Below are 19343 nucleotides of genomic sequence, written 5' to 3' on the forward strand. Positions count from 1 at the left end.
GGTTTAAATGCCCCTTGGAAGAGACATGCAGGTCGCAGTAGCTTAACAAGACGGTTTAAATGCCCCTTGGAAGAGCGGTAGCGGTCGCAGTAGCTTAGCAAGACAGTTTAAATGCCCCTTGAAAGAGACGTCCAGGTCGCAATAGCTTAACAAGACGGTTAAAGAGCCCCTTGGAAGTGCGGTGGCGGTAGCAGTAGCTTAACAAGACGGTTTAAATGCCCCTTGGAAGAGACATGCAGGTCGCAGTAGCTTAACAAGACGGTTTAAATGCTCCTTGGAAGAGACGTTCAGGTTGCAGTAGCTTAACAAGACGGTTTAAATGCCCCTTGTAATAGAGGTGGAGGTTACAGTAGCTTAACAAGACGGTTTAAATGCCCCTTGGAAGAGCGGTCGCGGTAGCAGTAGCTTAACAAGACGGTTTAAATGCCCATTGGAAGAGACGTGCAGGTCGCAGTAGCTTAACAAGACGGTTTAAATGCCCCTTGGAAGAGCGGTGGAGGTCGCAGTAGCTTAACAAGACGGTTTAAGTGCCCCTTGGAAGAGACATGCAGGTCGCAGTAGCTCAACAAGACGGTTTAAATGCTCCTTGGAAGAGACGTGCAGGTTGCAGTAGCTTAACAAGACGGTTTAAATGCCCCTTGTAAAAGAGGTGGAGGTTACAGTAGCTTAACAAGACGGTTTAAATGCCCCTTGGAAGAGCGGTCGCGGTAGCAGTAGCTTAAAAAGTTGGATTAAATGCCCCTTGGAAGAGACATGGAGGTCGCAGCAGCTTAACAAGATTGTTTAAATGCCCCTTGGAAGAGACGTGCAGGTCGCAGTAGCTTAACAAGACGGTTTACATGCCCCTTGGAAGAGACATGCCGGTCGCAGTAGCTTAGCAAGACGGTTAAAATGCCCCTTGGAAGAGCGGTGGCGGTTACAGTAGCTTAACAAGACGGTTTAAATGCCCCTTGGAAGAGCGGTCGCGGTAGCAGTAGCTTAAAAAGTTGGTTTAAATGCCCCTTGGAAGAGACATGGAGGTCGCAGCAGCTTAACAAGATTGTTTAAATGCCCCTTGGAAGAGACGTGCAGGTCGCAGTAGCTTAACAAGACGGTTTAAATGCCCCTTGGAACAGACATGCCGGTCGCAGTAGCTTAGCAAGACGGTTAAAATGCCCCTTGGAAGAGCGGTGGCGGTAGCAGTAGCTTAACAAGATGGTTTAAGTGTCTCTTGGAAGAGACGTGCAGGTCGTAGTAGCTTAACAAGGCGGTTTAAATGCCCCTTGGAAGAACGGTGGAGGTCGCAGTAGCTTAACAAGACGGTTTAAATGTCCCTTGGAAGAGACATGCAGGTCGCAGAAGCTTAACAAGACGGTTTAAATGCCTCTTGGAAAAGACGTGGGGGTTACAGTAGCTTAACAAGACGGTTTAAATGCCCCTTGGAAGAGAGGTGGCGGTAGCAGTAGCTTAGCAAGACGGTTTAAATGCCTCTTGGAAGAGACGTGCAAGTCGCAGGAGCTTAACAAGATGGTTTAAATGCCCCTTGGAAGAGACATGCAGGTCGCAGTAGCTTAACAAGACTGTTAAAATGACCCTTGGAAGCGCGGTGGTGGTAGCAGTAGCTTAACAAGACGGTTTAAATGCCCCTTGGAAGAGACGTGCAGGTCGCAGTAGCTTAACAAGATGGTTTAAATGCCCCTTGGAAGAGACATGCAGGTCGCAGTAGCTTAACAAGACGGTTTAAATGCCCCTTGGAAGAGCGGTAATGGTCGCAGTAGCTTAACAAGACGGTTTAAATGCCCCTTGGAAAAGACGTGCAAGGCGCAGTAGCTTAACAAAACGGTTTAAATGGCCGTTGAAAGAGACGTGCTGGTCGCAGTAGCTTAACAAGACGGTTAAAATGCCCCTTGGAAGAGCGGTGGCGGTAGCAGTAGCTTAACAAGGCGGTTTAAATGCCCCTTGACAGAGAAGTGCAGGTCGCAGTAGCTTAATAACACGGTTTAAATGCAACTTGGAAGAGACGTGCAGGTCGCAGTAGCTTAACAAGACTGTTTAAATGCCCCTTGGAAGAGACATGCAGGTCGCAGTAGCTTAACAGGACGGGTTAAATGCCCCTTGGAAGAGCGGTAAAGGTCGCAGTAGCTTAACAAGACGGTTTAAATGCCCCTTGGAAAAGAAGTGCAAGGCGCAGTAGCTTAACAAAACGGTTTAAATGCCCGTTGAAAGAGACGTGCTGGTCGCAGTAGCTTAACAAGACGGTTAAAATGCCCCTTGGAAGAGCGGTGTCGGTAGCAGTAGCTTAACAAGGCGGGTTAAATGCCCCTTGACAGAGAAGTGCAGGTCGCAGTAGCTTAATAACACGGTTTAAATGCAACTTGGAAGAGACGTGCAGGTCGCAGTAGCTTAAGAAGACTGTTTAAATGCCCCTTGGAAGAGACATGCAGGTCGCAGTAGCTTAACAGGACGGTTTAAATGCCCCTTGGAAGAGCGCTAAATGTCGCAGTAGCTTAACAAGACGGTTTAAATGCCCCTTGGAAAAGATGTGCAAGGCGCAGTAGCTTAACAAGACGGTTTAAATGACCATTGAAAGAGACGTGCAGGTCGCAGTAGCTTAACAAGACCGTTTAAATGCCCCTTGGAAGAGACATGCAGGTCGCAGTAGCTTAACAAGATGGTTTAAATGCCCCTTGGAAGAGACGTGCAGATTGCAGTAGCTTAACAAGACGGTTTAAATACCCTTGGAAAAGAGGTGGAGGTTACAGTAGCTTAACAAGACGGTTTAAATGCCCGTTGAAAGAGAAGTGCAGGTCGCAGTAGCTTAACAAAACGGTTAAAACGCCCCTGGGAAGAGCGGTGGAGGTAGCAGTAGCTTAACAAGACGGTTTAAATGCCCATTGGGAGAGACGTGCAGGTCGCAGTAGCTTAACAAGATGGTTTAAATGCCCCTTGGAAGAGACATGCAGGTCGCAGTAGCTTAACAAGACGGTTTAAATGCCCCTTGGAAGAGACGTGCAGGTCGCAGTAGCTTAACAAGACCGTTTAAATGCCCCTTGGAAGAGACATGCAGGTCGCAGTAGCTTAATAAGACGGTTTAAATGCCCCTTGGAAGAGACGTGCAGGTTGCAGTAGCTTAACCAGACGGTTTAAATGCCCCTTGGAAGAGACATGCAGGTCGCAGTAGCTTAACAAGACAGTTTAAATGCCCCTTGGAAGAGAGGTGGAGGTCGCAGTAGCTTAACAAGACAGTTTAAATGCCCCTTGGAAGAGACGTGCCGGTCGCAGTAGCTTAAGAAGACGGTTAAAATGCCCCTTGGAAGAGCGGTGGAGGTTGCAGTAGCTTAACAATACGGTTTAAATGCCCCTTGGAAGAAACATGCAGGTCGCAGTAGCTTAACAAGACCGTTTAAATGCCCCTTGGAAGAGACATGCAGGTCGCAATAGCTTAACAATACGGTTTAAATGCCCCTTGGAAGAGACATGCAGATCGCAGCAGCTTAACAAGACGGTATAAATGCCCCTTGGAAGAGACGTGCAGGTCGCAGTAGCTTAACAAGACAGTTTTAATGCCCCTTGGAAGAGATATGCAGGTTGCAGTAGCTTAACAAGACCGTTTAAATGCCCCTTAGAACAGACATGCAGGTCGCAGTAGCTTAACAAGACGGTTTAAATGCCCCTTGGAAGAGACATGCAGTTCGCAGTAGCTTAACAAGACAGTTTAAATGCCCCTTGTAAAAGAGTTGGAGTTTACAGTAGCTTAACAAGACGGTTTAAATGCCCCTTGGAAGAGCGGTGACGGTAGCAGTAGCTTAACAAGACGGTTTAAATGCCCCTTGGAAGAGACGTGCAGGTCGCAGTAGCTTAACAAGACGGTTTAAATGCCCCTTGGAAGAGACATGCAGGTCGCAGTAGCTTAACAAGACAGTTTAAATGCCCCTTGGAAAAGCGGTGGAGGTCACAGTAGCTTAACAAGACGGTTTAAATGCCCCTTGGAAGGGACGTGCAGGTCGCAGTAGCTTAACAAGACTGTTAAAATGCCCCTTGGAAGAGCGGTGGCGGTAGCAGTAGCTTAACAAGACGGTTTAAATGCCCCTTGGAAGAGACGTGCAGGTCGCAGTAGGTTAACAAGACGGTTTAAATGCCCCTTGGAAGAGACATGCAGGTCGCAGTAGCTTAACAAGACAGTTTAAATGCCCCTTGGAAAAGCGGTGGAGGTCACAGTAGCTTAACAAGACGGTTTAAATGCCCCTTGGAAGGGACGTGCAGGTCGCAGTAGCTTAACAAGACTGTTAAAATGCCCCTTGGAAGAGCGGTGGCGGTAGCAGTAGCTTAACAAGATGGTTTAAATGCCCCTTGGAAGAGACGTGCAGGTCGTAGTAGCTTAACAAGGCAGTTTAAATGCCCCTTGGAAGAGCGGTGGAGGTTGCAGTAGCTTAACAAGACGCTTTAAATGCCCCTTGGAAGAGACATGCAGGTCGCAGAAGCTTAACAAGACGGTTTAAATGCCCCTTGGAAGAGACGTGCAGGTCGCAGTAGCTTAACAAGACCGTTTAAATGCCCCTTGGAAGAGACATGCAGGTCGCAGTAGCTTAACAAGACGGTTTAAATGCCCCTTGGAAGAGACATGCAGGTCGCAGCAGCTTAACAAGACGGTTTAAATGCCCCTTGGAAGAGACGTGCAGGTCGCAGTAGCTTAACAAGACAGTTTTAATGCCCCTTGGAAGAGATATGCAGGTTGCAGTAGCTTAACAAGACCGTTTAAATGCCCCTTAGAAGAGACATGCAGGTCGCAGGAGCTTAACAAGACGGTTTAAATGCCCCTTGGAAGAGACATGCAGTTCGCAGTAGCTTAACAAGACAGTTTAAATGCCCCTTGTAAAAGAGTTGGAGTTTACAGTAGCTTAACAAGATGGTTTAAATGCCCCTTGGAAGAGTGGTGGCGGTAGCTGTAGCTTAACAAGACGGTTTAAATGCCCCTTGGAGGAGACATGCAGGTCGCAGCAGCTTAACAAGACGATTTAAATGCCCCTTGGAAGAGACGTGCAGGTCGCAGTAGCTTAACAAGACCGTTTAAATGCCCCTTGGAAGAGACATGCAGGTCGCAGTAGCTTAACAAGACAGTTTAAATGCCCCTTGGAAGAGACGTGCAGGTTGCAGTAGCTTAACAAGACGGTTTAAATGCCCCTTGGAAGAGACATGCAGGTCGCAGTAGCTTAACAAGACAGTTTAAATGCCCCTTGGAAAAGCGGTGGAGGTCACAGTAGCTTAACAAGACGGTTTAAATGCCCCTTGGAAGGGACGTGCAGGTCGCAGTAGCTTAACAAGACTGTTAAAATGCCCCTTGGAAGAGCGGTGGCGGTAGCAGTAGCTTAACAAGATGGTTTAAATGCCCCTTGGAAGAGACGTGCAGGTCGTAGTAGCTTAACAAGGCGGTTTAAATGCCCCTTGGAAGAGCGGTGGAGGTTGCAGTAGCTTAACAAGACGCTTTAAATGCCCCTTGGAAGAGACATGCAGGTCGCAGAAGTTTAACAAGACGGTTTAAATGTCCCTTGGAAGAGACGTGCAGGTCGCAGTAGCTTAACAAGACCGTTTAAATGCCCCTTGGAAGAGACATGCAGGTCGCAGTAGCTTAACAAGACGGTTTAAATGCCCCTTGGAAGAGACATGCAGGTCGCAGCAGCTTAACAAGACGGTTTAAATGCCCCTTGGAAGAGACGTGCAGGTCGCAGTAGCTTAACAAGACCGTTTAAATGCCCCTTGTAAGAGGCATGCAGGTCGAAGTAGCTTAACAAGACGGTTTAAATGCCCCTTGGAAGAGACGTGCAGGTTGCAGTAGCTTAACAAGACCGTTTAAATGCCCCTTGGAAGAGACATGCAGGTCGCAGTAGCTTAACAAGACGGTTTAAATGCCCCTCGGAAGAGACGTGCAGGTCGCAGTAGCTTAACAAGACGGTTTAAATGCCCCTTGGAAGAGACATGCAGGTCGCAGTAGCTTAACAAGACAGTTTAAATGCCCCTTGGAAAAGAGGTGGAGTTTAAAGTAGCTTAACAAGACGGTTTAAATGCCCCATGGAAGAGCGGTGGAGGTCGCAGTAGCTTAACAAGACGGTTTAAATGCCCCTTTGAAGAGACGAGCAGGTCGCAGTAGCTTAACAAGACGGTTAAAATGCCCCTTGGAAGAGCGGTGGCGGTAGCAGTAGCTTAACAAGATGGGTTAAATGCCCCTTGGAAGAGACTTGCAGGTCGCAGAAGCTTAACAATACGGTTTAAATGCCCCTTGGAAGAGACGTGCAGGTCGCAGTAGCTTAACAAGACAGTTTTAACGCCCCTTGGTAGAGATATGCAGGTTGCAGTAGCTAAAAAGACCGTTTAAATGCCCCTTGGAAGAGACATACAGGTCGCAGTAGCTTAACAAGACGGTTTAAATGCCCCTTGGAAGAGACATGCAGGTCGCAGTAGCTTAACAAGACAGTTTAAATGCCCCTTGTAAAAGAGTTGGAGTTTACAGTAGCTTAACAAGACGGTTTAAATGCCCCTTGGAAGAGCGGTGGAGGTAGCTGTAGCTTAACAAGACGGTTTAAATGCCCCATGGAAGAGACATGCCGGTCGCAGTAGCTTAACAAGACGGTTAAAATGCCCCTTGGAAGAGCGGTGGCGGTAGCAGTAACTTAACAAGATGGTTTAAATGCCCCTTGGAAGAGACGTGCAGGTCGTAGTAGCTTAGCAAGGCGGTTTAAATGCCCCTTGGAAGAGCGGTGGAGGTCGCAGTAGCTTAACAAGACGGTTTAAATGCCCCTTGGAAGAGACATGCAGGTCGCAGAAGCTTAACAAGACGGTTTAAATGCCCCTTGGAAGAGACGTGCAGGTCGCAGTACCTTAACAAGACCGTTTAAATGCCCGTTGGAAGAGACATGCAGGTCGCAGTAGCTTAACAAGACGGTTTAAATGCCCCTTGGAAGAGACATGCAGGTCGCAGCAGCTTAACAAGACGGTTTAAATGCCCCTTGGAAGAGACGTGCAGGTCGCAGTAGCTTAACAAGACAGTTTTAACGCCCCTTGGAAGAGATATGCAGGTTGCAGTAGCTAAAAAGACCGTTTAAATGCCCCTTGGAAGAGACATACAGGTCGCAGTAGCTTAACAAGACGGTTTAAATGCCCCTTGGAAGAGACATGCAGGTCGCAGTAGCTTAACAAGACAGTTTAAATGCCCCTTGTAAAAGAGTTGGAGTTTACAGTAGCTTAACAAGACGGTTTAAATGCCCCTTGGAAGAGCGGTGGAGGTAGCTGTAGCTTAACAAGACGGTTTAAATGCCCCTTGGAAGAGACGTGCAGGTCGCAGAAGCTTAACAAGATGGTTTAAATGCCCCTTGGAAGAGACATGCAGGTCACAGTAGCTTAACAAGACTGTTAAAATGCCCCTTGGAAGAGCGGTGGCGGTAGCAGTAGCTTAACAAGACGGTTTAAATGCGCCATGGAAGAGACGTGCAGGTCGCAGTAGCTTAACAAGACGGTTTAATGCCCCTTGGAAGAGACATGCAGTTCGCAGTAGCTTAACAAGACAGTTTAAATGCCCCTTGTAAAAGAGTTGGAGTTTACAGCAGCTTAACAAGACGGTTTAAATGCCCCTTGGAAGAGCCGTGGCGGTAGCTGTAGCTTAACAAGACGGTTTAAATGCCCCTTGGAAGAGACGTGCAGGTCGCAGTAGCTTAACAAGACGGTTTAAATGCCCCTTGGAAGAGACATGCAGGTCGCAGTAGCTTAACAAGACGGTTTAAATGCCCCTTGGAAGAGATATGCATGTCGCAGTAGCTTAACAAGACAGTTTAAATGCCCCTTGTAAAAGAGTTGGAGTTTACAGTAGCTTAACAAGACGGTTTAAATGCCCCTTGGAAGAGCGGTGGCGGTAGCTGTAGCTTAACAAGACGCTTTAAATGCCCCTTGGAAGAGACATGCAGGTCGCAGTAGCTTAACAAGACTGTTAAAATGCCCCTTGGAAGAGCGGTGGCGGTAGCAGTAGCTTAACAAGACGCTTTAAATGCCCCTTGGAAGAGACGTGCAGGTCGCAGTAGCTTAACAAGACGGTTTAAATGCCCCTTGGAAGAGACATGCAGGTCGCAGTAGCTTAACAAGACAGTTTAAATGCCCCTTGGAAAAGCGGTGGAGGTCACAGTAGCTTAACAAGACGGTTTAAATGCCCCTTGGAAGAGACGTGCAGGTCGCAGTAGCTTAACAAGATGGTTAAAATGCCCCTTGGAAGAGCGGTGGCGGTAGCAGTAGCTTAACAACATGGTTTAACTGCCCCTTGGAAGAGACGTGCAGGTCGTAGTAGCTTAACAAGGCGGTTTAAATGCCCCTTGGAAGAGCGGTGGAGGTTGCAGTAGCTTAACAAGACGGTTTAAATGCCCCTTGGAAGAGACATGCAGATCGCAGTAGCTTAACAAGACGGTTTAAATGCCCCTTGGAAGAGACATGCAGGTCGCAGCAGCTTAACAAGACGGTTTAAATGCCCCTTGGAAGAGACGTGCAGGTCGCAGTAGCTTAACAAGACAGTTTTAATGCCCCTTGGAAGAGATATGCAGGTTGCAGTAGCTTAACAAGACCGTTTAAATGCCCCTTGGAAGAGACATGCAGGTCGCAGTAGCTTAACAAGACGGTTTAAATGCCCTTTGGAAGAGACATGCAGTTCGCAGTAGCTTAACAAGACAGTTTAAATGCCCCTTGTAAAAGAGTTGGAGTTTACAGTAGCTTAACAAGACGGTTTAAATGCCCCTTGGAAGAGCGGTGGCGGTAGCTGTAGCTTAACAAGACGGTTTAAATGCCCCTTGGAAGAGACGTGCAGGTCGCAGTAGCTTAACAAGACGCTTTAAATGCCCCTTGGAAGAGACATGCAGGTCGCAGTAGCTTAACAAGACTGTTAAAATGCCCCTTGGAAGAGCGGTGGCGGTAGCAGTAGCTTAACAAGACGGTTTAAATGCCCCTTGGAAGAGATGTGCAGGTCGCAGTAGCTTAAAAAGACGGTTTAAATGCCCCTTGGAAGAGACATGCAGGTCGCAGTAGCTTAACAAGACAGTTTAAATGCCCCTTGGAAAAGCGGTGGAGGTCACAGTAGCTTAACAAGACGGTTTAAATGCCCCTTGGAAGAGACGTGCAGGTCGCAGTTGCTTAACAAGACGGTTAAAATGCCCCTTGGAAGAGCGGTGGCGGTAGCAGTAGCTTAACAAGATGGTTTAAGTGCCCCTTGGAAGAGACGTGCAGGTCGTAGTAGCTTAACAAGGCGGTTTAAATGCCCCTTGGAAGAGCGGTGGAGGTTGCAGTAGCTTAACAAGACGCTTTAAATGCCCTTGGAAGGGACATGCTGGTCGCAGAAGCTTAACAAGACGGTTTAAATGCCCCTTGGAAGAGACGTGCATGTCGCAGTAGCTTAACAAGACCGTTTAAATGCCCCTTGGAAGAGACATGCAGGTCGCAGTAGCTTAACAAGACGGTTTAAATGCCCCTTGGAAGAGACATGCAGGTTGCAGCAGCTTAACAAGACGGTTTAAATGCCCCTTGGAAGAGACGTGCAGGTCGCAGTAGCTTATCAAGACCGTTTAAATGCCCCTTGTAAGAGACATGCAGGTCGAAGTAGCTTAACAAGACGGTTTAAATGCCCCTTGGAAGAGACGTGCAGGTTGCAGTAGCTTAACAAGACCGTTTAAATGCCCCTTGGAAGAGACATGCAGGTCGCAGTAGCTTAACAAGACGGTTTAAATGCCCCTTGGAAGAGACGTGCAGGTCGCAGTAGCTTAACAAGACGGTTTAAATGCCCCTTGGAAGAGACATGCAGGTCGCAGTAGCTTAACAAGACAGTTTAAATGCCCCTTGGAAAAGAGGTGGAGTTTACAGTAGCTTAAAAGACGGTTTAAATGCCCCTTGGAAGAGCGATGGAGGTCGCAGTAGCTTAACAAGACGGTTTAAATTCCCCTTGGAAGAGACGTGCAGGTCGCAGTAGCTTAACAAGACGGTTAAAATGCCCCTTGGAAGAGCGGTGGCGGTAGCAGTAGCTTAACAAGATGGGTTAAATGCCCCTTGGAAGAGACTTGCAGGTCGTAGTATCTTAACAAGACGGTTTAATGCCCCTTGGTAGAGCGGTGGAGGTCACAGTAGCTTAAAAAGACAGTTTAAATGCCCCTTGGAGGAGACATGCAGGTCGCAGCAGCTTAACAAGACGGTTTAAATGCCCCTTGGAAGAGACGTGCAGGTCGCAGTAGCTTAACAAGACCGTTTAAATGCCCCTTGGAAGAGACATGCAGGTCGCAGTAGCTTAACAAGACAGTTTAAATACCCCTTGGAAAAGATGTGCAGGTTGCAGTAGCTTAACAAGACGGTTTAAATGCCCCTTGGAAGAGACATGCAGGTCGCAGTAGCCTAACAAGACAGTTTAAATGCCCCTTGGAAGAGCGGTGTAGGTTGCAGTAGCTTAACAAGACGGTTTAAATGCCCCTTGGAAGAGACATGCAGGTCGCAGAAGCTTAACAAGACGGTTTAAATGCCACTTGGAAGAGACGTGCAAGTCGCAGTAGCTTAACAAGACCGTTTAAATGCCCCTTGGAAGAGACATGCAGGTCGTAGTAGCTTAACAAGACGGTTTAAATGCCCCTTGGAAGAGACATGCAGGTCGCAGCAGCTTAACAAGACAGTTTTAACGCCCCTTGGAAGAGATATGCAGGTTGCAGTAGCTTAAAAAGACCGTTTAAATGCCCCTTGGAAGAGACATGCAGGTCGCAGTAGCTTAAAAAGACGGTTTAAATGACCCTTGGAAGAGACGTGCAGGTCGCAGTAGCTTAACAAGACGGTTTAAATGCCCCTTGGAAGAGACATGCAGGTCGCAGTAGCTTAACAAGACAGTTTAAATGCCCCTTGGAAAAGAGGTGGAGTTTAAAGTAGCTTAACAAGACGGTTTAAATGCCCCATGGAAGAGCGGTGGAGGTCGCAGTAGCTTAACAAGACGGTTTAAATGCCCCTTTGAAGAGACGAGCAGGTCGCAGTAGCTTAACAAGACAGTTAAAATGCCCCTTGGAAGAGCGGTGGCGGTAGCAGTAGCTTAACAAGATGGGTTAAATGCCCCTTGGAAGAGACTTGCAGGTCGTAGTAGCTTAACAAGACGGTTTAAATGCCCCTTGGAAGAGCGGTGGAGGTCGCAGTAGCTTAAAAAGACGGTTTAAATACCCCTTGGAGGAGACATGCAGGTCGCAGCAGCTTAACAAGACGGTTTAAATGCCCCTTGGAAGAGACGTGCAGGTCGCAGTAGCTTAACAAGACCGTTTAAATGCCCCTTGGAAGAGACATGCAGGTCGCAGTAGCTTAACAAGACAGTTTAAATGCCCCTTGGAAGAGACGTGCAGGTTGCAGTAGCTTAACAAGACGGTTTAAATGCCCCTTGGAAGAGACATGCAGGTCGCAGTAGCTTAACAAGACAGTTTAAATGCCCCTTGGAAGAGACGTGCAGGTTGCAGTAGCTTAACAAGACAGTTTAAATGCCCCTTGGAAGAGCGGTGGAGGTCGCAGTAGCTTAACAAGACGGTTTAAATGCCCCTTGGAAGAGACGTGCCGGTCGCAGTAGCTTAACAAGACGGTTAAAATGCCCCTTGGAAATGACGTGCAGGTCGTAGTAGCTTAACAAGGCGGTTTAAATGCCCCTTGGAAGAGCGGTGGAGGTCGCAGTAGCTTAACAAGACGGTTTAAATGCCCCTTGGAAGAGACATGCAGGTCGCAGAAGCTTAACAAGACGGTTTAAATGCCCTTTGGAAGAGACGTGCAGGTCGCAGTAGCTTAACAAGACCGTTTAAATGCCCGTTGGAAGAGACATGCAGGTCGCAGTAGCTTAACAAGACGGTTTAAATGCCCCTTGGAAGAGACGTGCAGGTCGCAGTAGCTTAACAAGACAGTTTTAACGCCCCTTGGAAGAGTTATGCAGGTTACAGTAGCTAAAAAGACCGTTTAAATGCCCCTTGGAAGAGACATACAGGTCGCAGTAGCTTAACAAGACGGTTTAAATGCCCCTTGGAAGAGACATGCAGGTCGCAGTAGCTTAACAAGACAGTTTAAATGCCCCTTGTAAAAGAGTTGGAGTTTACAGTAGCTTAACAAGACGGTTTAAATGCCCCTTGGAAGAGCGGTGGAGGTAGCTGTAGCTTAACAAGACGGTTTAAATGCCCCTTGGAAGAGACGTGCCGGTCGCAGTAGCTTAACAAGACGGTTAAAATGCCCCTTGGAAGAGCGCTGGCGGTAGCAGTAACTTAACAAGATGGTTTAAATGCCCCTTGGAAGAGACATGCAGGTCGTAGTAGCTTAGCAAGGCGGTTTAAATGCCCCTTGGAAGAGCGGTGGAGGTCGTAGTAGCTTAACAAGACGGTTTAAATGCCCCTTGGAAGAGACATGCAGGTCGCAGAAGCTTAACAAGACGGTTTAAATGCCCCTTGGAAGAGACGTGCAGGTCGCAGTAGCTTAACAAGACCGTTTAAATGCCCGTTGGAAGAGACATGCAGCTCGCAGTAGCTTAACAAGACGGTTTAAATGCCCCTTGGAAGAGACATGCAGGTCGCAGCAGCTTAACAAGACGGTTTAAATGCCCCTTGGAAGAGACGTGCAGGTCGCAGTAGCTTAACAAGACAGTTTTAACGCCCCTTGGAAGAGATATGCAGGTTGCAGTAGCTAAAAAGACCGTTTAAATGCCCCTTGGAAGAGACATACAGGTCGCAGTAGCTTAACAAGACGGTTTAAATGCCCCTTGGAAGAGACATGCAGGTCGCAGTAGCTTAACAAGACAGTTTAAATGCCCCTTGTAAAAGAGTTGGAGTTTACAGTAGCTTAACAAGACGGTTTAAATGCCCCTTGGAAGAGCGGTGGAGGTTGCAGTAGCTTAACAAGACGGTTTAAATGCCCCTTGGAAGAGACATGCAGGTCGCAGTAGCTTAACAAGACGGTTTAAATGCCCCTTGGAAGAGACATGCAGGTCGCAGCAGCTTAACAAGACGGTTTAAATGCCCCTTGGAAGAGACGTGCAGGTCGCAGTAGCTTAACAAGACAGTTTTAATGCCCCTTGGAAGAGATATGCAGGTTGCAGTAGCTTAACAAGACGGTTTAAATGCCCCTTGGAAGAGACATGCAGGTCGCAGTAGCTTAACAAGACGGTTTAAATGCCCTTTGGAAGAGACATGCAGTTCGCAGTAGCTTAACAAGACAGTTTAAATGCCCCTTGTAAAAGAGTTGGAGTTTACAGTAGCTTAACAAGACGGTTTAAATGCCCCTTGGAAGAGCGGTGGCGGTAGCTGTAGCTTAACAAGACAGTTTAAATGCCCCTTGGAAGAGACGTGAAGGTCGCAGTAGCTTAACAAGACGGTTTAAATGCCCCTTGGAAGAGACATGCAGGTCGCAGTAGCTTAACAAGACTGTTAAAATGCCCCTTGGAAGAGCGGTGGCGGTAGCAGTAGCTTAACAAGACGGTTTAAATGCCCCTTGGAAGAGATGTGCAGGTCGCAGTAGCTTAAAAAGACGGTTTAAATGCCCCTTGGAAGAGACATGCAGGTCGCAGTAGCTTAACAAGACAGTTTAAATGCCCCTTGGAAAAGCGGTGGAGGTCACAGTAGCTTAACAAGACGGTTTAAATGCCCCTTGGAAGAGACGTGCAGGTCGCAGTTGCTTAACAAGACGGTTAAAATGCCCCTTGGAAGAGCGGTGGCGGTAGCAGTAGCTTAACAAGATGGTTTAAATGCCCCTTGGAAGAGACGTGCAGGTCGTAGTAGCTTAACAAGGCGGTTTAAATGCCCCTTGGAAGAGCGGTTGAGGTTGCAGTAGCTTAACAAGACGCTTTAAATGCCCCTTGGAAGGGACATGCTGGTCGCAGAAGCTTAACAAGACGGTTTAAATGCCCCTTGGAAGAGACGTGCATGTCGCAGTAGCTTAACAAGACCGTTTAAATGCCCCTTGGAAGAGACATGCAGGTCGCAGTAGCTTAACAAGACGGTTTAAATGCCCCTTGGAAGAGACATGCAGGTCGCAGCAGCTTAACAAGACGGTTTAAATGCCCCTTGGAAGAGACGTGCAGGTCGCAGTAGCTTATCAAGACCGTTTAAATGCCCCTTGTAAGAGACATGCAGATCGAAGGAGCTTAACAAGACGGTTTAAATGCCCCTTGGAAGAGACGTGCAGGTTGCAGTAGCTTAACAAGACCGTTTAAATGCCCCTTGGAAGAGACATGCAGGTCGCAGTAGCTTAACAAGACGGTTTAAATGCCCCTTGGAAGAGACGTGCAGGTCGCAGTAGCTTAACAAGACGGTTTAAATGCCCCTTGGAAGAGACATGCAGGTCGCAGTAGCTTAACAAGACAGTTTAAATGCCCCTTGGAAAAGAGGTGGAGTTTACAGTAGCTTAAAAGACGGTTTAAATGCCCCTTGGAAGAGCGGTGGAGGTCGCAGTAGCTTAACAAGACGGTTTAAATTCCCCTTGGAAGAGACGTGCAGGTCGCAGTAGCTTAACAAGACGGTTAAAATGCCCCTTGGAAGAGCGGTGGCGGTAGCAGTAGCTTAACAAGATGGGTTAAATGCCCCTTGGAAGAGACTTGCAGGTCGTAGTATCTTAACAAGACGGTTTAAATGCCCCTTGGTAGAGCGGTGGAGGTCACAGTAGCTTAAAAAGACAGTTTAAATGCCCCTTGGAGGAGACATGCAGGTCGCAGCAGCTTAACAACACGGTTTAAATGCCCCTTGGAAGAGACGTGCAGGTCGCAGTAGCTTAACAAGACCGTTTAAATGCCCCTTGGAAGAGACATGCAGGTCGCAGTAGCTTAACAAGACAGTTTAAATGCCCCTTGGTAGAGCGGTGGAGGTTGCAGTAGCTTAACAAGACGGTTTAAATGCCCCTTGGAAGAGACATGCAGTTCGCAGAAGCTTAACAAGACGGTTTAAATGCCACTTGGAAGAGACGTGCAAGTCGCAGTAGCTTAACAAGACCGTTTAAATGCCCCTTGGAAGAGACATGCAGGTCGTAGTAGCTTAACAAGACGGTTTAAATGCCCCTTGGAAGAGACATGCAGGTCGCAGCAGCTTAACAAGACAGTTTTAACGCCCCTTGGAAGAGATATGCAGGTTGCAGTAGCTTAAAAAGACCGTTTAAATGCCCCTTGGAAGAGACATGCAGGTCGCAGTAGCTTAACAAGACGGTTTAAATGACCCTTGGAAGAGACATGCAGGTCGCAGTAGCTTAACAAGACAGTTTAAATGCCCCTTGTAAACAGTTGGAGTTTACAGTAGCTTAACAAGACGGTTTAAATGCCCCTTGGAAGAGCGGTGGCGGTAGCTGTAGCTTAACAAGACGGTTTAAATGCCCCTTGGAAGAGACGTGCAGGTCGCAGTAGCTTAACAAGACGGTTTAAATGCCCCTTAGAAGAGACATGCAGGTCGCAGTAGCTTAACAAGACTGTTAAAATGCCCCTTGGAAGAGCGGTGGCGGTAGCAGTAGCTTAAAAAGACGGTTTAAATGCCCCTTGGAAGAGACGTGCAGGTCGCAGTAGCTTAACAAGACGGTTTAAATGCCCCTTGGAAGAGACATGCAGGTCGCAGTAGCTTAACAAGACAGTTTAAATGCCCCTTGGAAAAGCGGTGGAGGTCACAGTAGCTTAACAAGACGGTTTAAATGCCCCTTGGAAGAGTGGTGGCGGTAGCTGTAGCTTAACAAGACGGTTTAAATGCCCCTTGGAAGAGACGTGCAGGTCACAGTAGCTTAACAAGACGGTTTAAATGCCCCTTGGAAGAGACATGCAGGTCGCAGTAGCTTAACAAGACTGTTAAAATGCCCCTTGGAAGAGCGGTGGCGGTAGCAGTAGCTTAACAAGACGGTTTAAATGCCCCTTGGAAGAGACGTGCAGGTCGCAGTAGCTTAACAAGACGGTTTAAATGCCCCTTGGAAGAGACATGCAGGTCGCAGCAGCTTAACAAGACGGTTTAAATGCCCCTTGGAAGAGACGTGCAGGTCGCAGTAGCTTAACAAGACAGTTTTAATGCCCCTTGGAAGAGATATGCAGGTTGCAGTAGCTTAACAAGACCGTTTAAATGCCCCTTAAAAGAGACATGCAGGTCGCAGTAGCTTAACAAGACGGTTTAAATGCCCCTTGGAAGAGACATGCAGTTCGCAGTAGCTTAACAAGACAGTTTAAATGCCCCTTGTAAAAGAGTTGGAATTTACAGTAGCTTAACAAGACGGTTTAAATGCCCCTTGGAAGAGTGGTGGCGGTAGCTGTAGCTTAACAAGACGGTTTAAATGCCCCTTGGAAGAGACGTGCAGGTCGCAGTAGCTTAGCAAGACGGTTTAAATGCCCCTTGGAAGAGACATGCAGGTCGCAGTAGCTTAACAAGACTGTTAAAATGCCCCTTGGAAGAGCGGTGGCGGTAGCAGTAGCTTAACAAGACGGTTTAAATGCCCCTTGGAAGAGACGTGCAGTTCGCAGTAGCTTAACAAGACGGTTTAAATGCCCCTTGGAAGAGACATGCAGGTCGCAGTAGCTTAACAAGACAGTTTAAATGCCCCTTGGAAAAGCGGTGGAGGTCACAGTAGCTTAACAAGATGGTTTAAATGCCCCTTGGAAGGGACGTGCCGGTCGCAGTAGCTTAACAAGACTGTTAAAATGCCCCTTGGAAGAGCGATGGCGGTAGCAGTAGCTTAACAAGATGGTTTAAATGCCCCTTGGAAGAGACGTGCAGGTCGTAGTAGCTTAACAAGGCGGTTTAAATGCCCCTTGGAAGAGCGGTGGAGGTTGCAGTAGCTTAACAAGACGCTTTAAATGCCCCTTGGAAGAGACATGCAGGTCGCAGAAGCTTAACAAGACGGTTTAAATGCCCCTTGGAAGAGACGTGCAGGTCGCAGTAGCTTAACAAGACCGTTTAAATGCCCCTTGGAAGAGACATGCAGGTCGCAGTAGCTTAACAAGACGGTTTAAATGCCCCTTGGAAGAGACATGCAGGTCGCAGCAGCTTAACAAGACGGTTTAAATGCCCCTTGGAAGAGACGTGCAGGTCGCAGTAGCTTAACAAGACAGTTTTAATGCCCCTTGGAAGAGATATGCAGGTTGCAGTAGCTTAACAAGACCGTTTAAATGCCCCTTAGAAGAGACATGCAGGTCGCAGTAGCTTAACAAGACGGTTTAAATGCCCCTTGGAAGAGACATGCAGTTCGCAGTAGCTTAACAAGACAGTTTAAATGCCCCTTGTAAAAGAGTTGGAGTTTACAGTAGCTTAACAAGACGGTTTAAATGCCCCATGGAAGAGTGGTGGCGGTAGCTGTAGCTTAACAAGACGGTTTAAATGCCCCTTGGAAGAGACGTGCAGGTCGCAGTAGCTTAACAAGACGGTTTAAATGCCCATTGGAAGAGACATGCAGGTCGCAGTAGCTTAACAAGACTGTTAAAATGCCCCTTGGAAGAGCGGTGGCGGTAGCAGTAGCTTAACAAGACGGTTTAAATGCCCCTTGGAAGAGACGTGCAGGTCGCAGTAGCTTAACAAGACGGTTTAAATGCCCCTTGGAAGAGACATGCAGGTCGCAGTAGCTTAACAAGACAGTTTAAATGCCCCTTGGAAAAGCGGTGGAGGTCACAGTAGCTTAACAAGACGGTTTAAATGCCCCTTGGAAGGGACGTGCAGGTCGCAGTAGCTTAACAAGACTGTTAAAATGCCCCTTGGAAGAGCGGTCCCGGTAGCAGTAGCTTAACAAGATGGTTTAAATGCCCCTTGGAAGAGACGTGCAGGTTGCAGTAGCTTAACAAGACGCTTTAAATGCCCCTTGGAAGAGACATGCAGGTCGCAGAAGTTTAACAAGACGGTTTAAATGTCCCTTGGAAGAGACGTGCAGGTCGCAGTAGCTTAACAAGACCGTTTAAATGCCCCTTGGAAGAGACATGCAGGTCGCAGTAGCTTAACAAGACGGTTTAAATGCCCCTTGGAAGAGACATGCAGGTCGCAGCAGCTTAACAAGACGGTTTAAATGCCCCTTGGAAGAGACGTGCAGGTCGCAGTAGCTTAACAAGACCGTTTAAATGCCCCTTGTAAGAGGCATGCAGGTCGAAGTAGCTTAACAAGACGGTTTAAATGCCCCTTGGAAGAGACGTGCAGGTTGCAGTAGCTTAACAAGTCCGTTTAAATGCCCCTTGGAAGAGACATGCAGGTCGCAGTAGCTTAACAAGACGGTTTAAATGCCCCTTGGAAGAGACGTGCAGGTCGCAGTAGCTTAACAAGACGGTTTAAATGCCCCTTGGAAGAGACATGCAGGTCGCAGTAGCTTAACAAGACAGTTTAAATGCCCCTTGGAAAAGAGGTGGAGTTTAAAGTAGCTTAACAAGACGGTTTAAATGCCCCTTGGAAGAGCGGTGGAGGTCGCAGTAGCTTAACAAGACGGTTTAAATGCCCCTTGGAAGAGACGAGCAGGTCGCAGTAGCTTATCAAGATGGTTAAAATGCCCCTTGGAAGAGCGGTGGCGGTAGCAGTAGCTTAACAAGATGGGTTAAATGCCCCTTGGAAGAGACTTGCAGGTCGTAGTAGCTTAACAAGGCGGTTTAAATGCCCCTTGGAAGAGCGGTGGAGGTCGCAGTAGCTTAAAAAGACGGTTTAAATGCCCTTTGGAGGAGACATGCAGGTCGCAGCAGCTTAACAAGACGGTTTAAATGCCCCTTGGAAGAGACGTGCAGGTCGCAGTAGCTTAACAAGACCGTTTAAATGCCCCTTGGAAGAGACATGCAGGTCGCAGTAGCTTAACAAGACAGTTTAAATGCCCCTTGGAAGAGACGTGCAGGTTGCAGTAGCTTAACAAGACGGTTTAAATTCCCCTTGGAAGAGACATGCAGGTCGCAGTAGCTTAACAAGACAGTTTAAATGCCCCTTGGAAGAGCGGTGGAGGTCGCAGTAGCTTAACAAGACGGTTTAAATGCCCCTTGGAAGAGACGTGCCGGTCGCAGTAGCTTAACAAGACGGTTAAAATGCCCCTTAGAAGAGAGTGGCGGTAGCAGTAACTTAACAAGATGGTTTAAATGCCCCTTGGAAGAGACGTGCAGGTCGTAGTAGCTTAACAAGGCGGTTTAAATGCCCCTTGGAAGAGCGGTGGAGGTCGCAGTAGCTTAACAAGACGGTTTAAATGCCCCTTGGAAGAGACATGCAGGTCGCATAAGCTTAACAAGACGGTTTAAATGCCCCTTGGAAGAGACGTGCAGGTCGCAGTAGCTTAACAAGACCGTTTAAATGCCTGTTGGAAGAGACATGCAGGTCGCAGTAGCTTAACAAGACGGTTTAAATGCCCCTTGGAAGAGACATGCAGGTCGCAACAGCTTAACAAGACGGTTTAAATGA

This window comes from Phyllobates terribilis, unplaced genomic scaffold (assembly GCF_046119375.1).
Source record: "Phyllobates terribilis strain yellow unplaced genomic scaffold, ASM4611937v1 Scaffold_1__5_contigs__length_1240528914, whole genome shotgun sequence".
NCBI lineage: Eukaryota > Metazoa > Chordata > Amphibia > Anura > Dendrobatidae > Phyllobates > Phyllobates terribilis.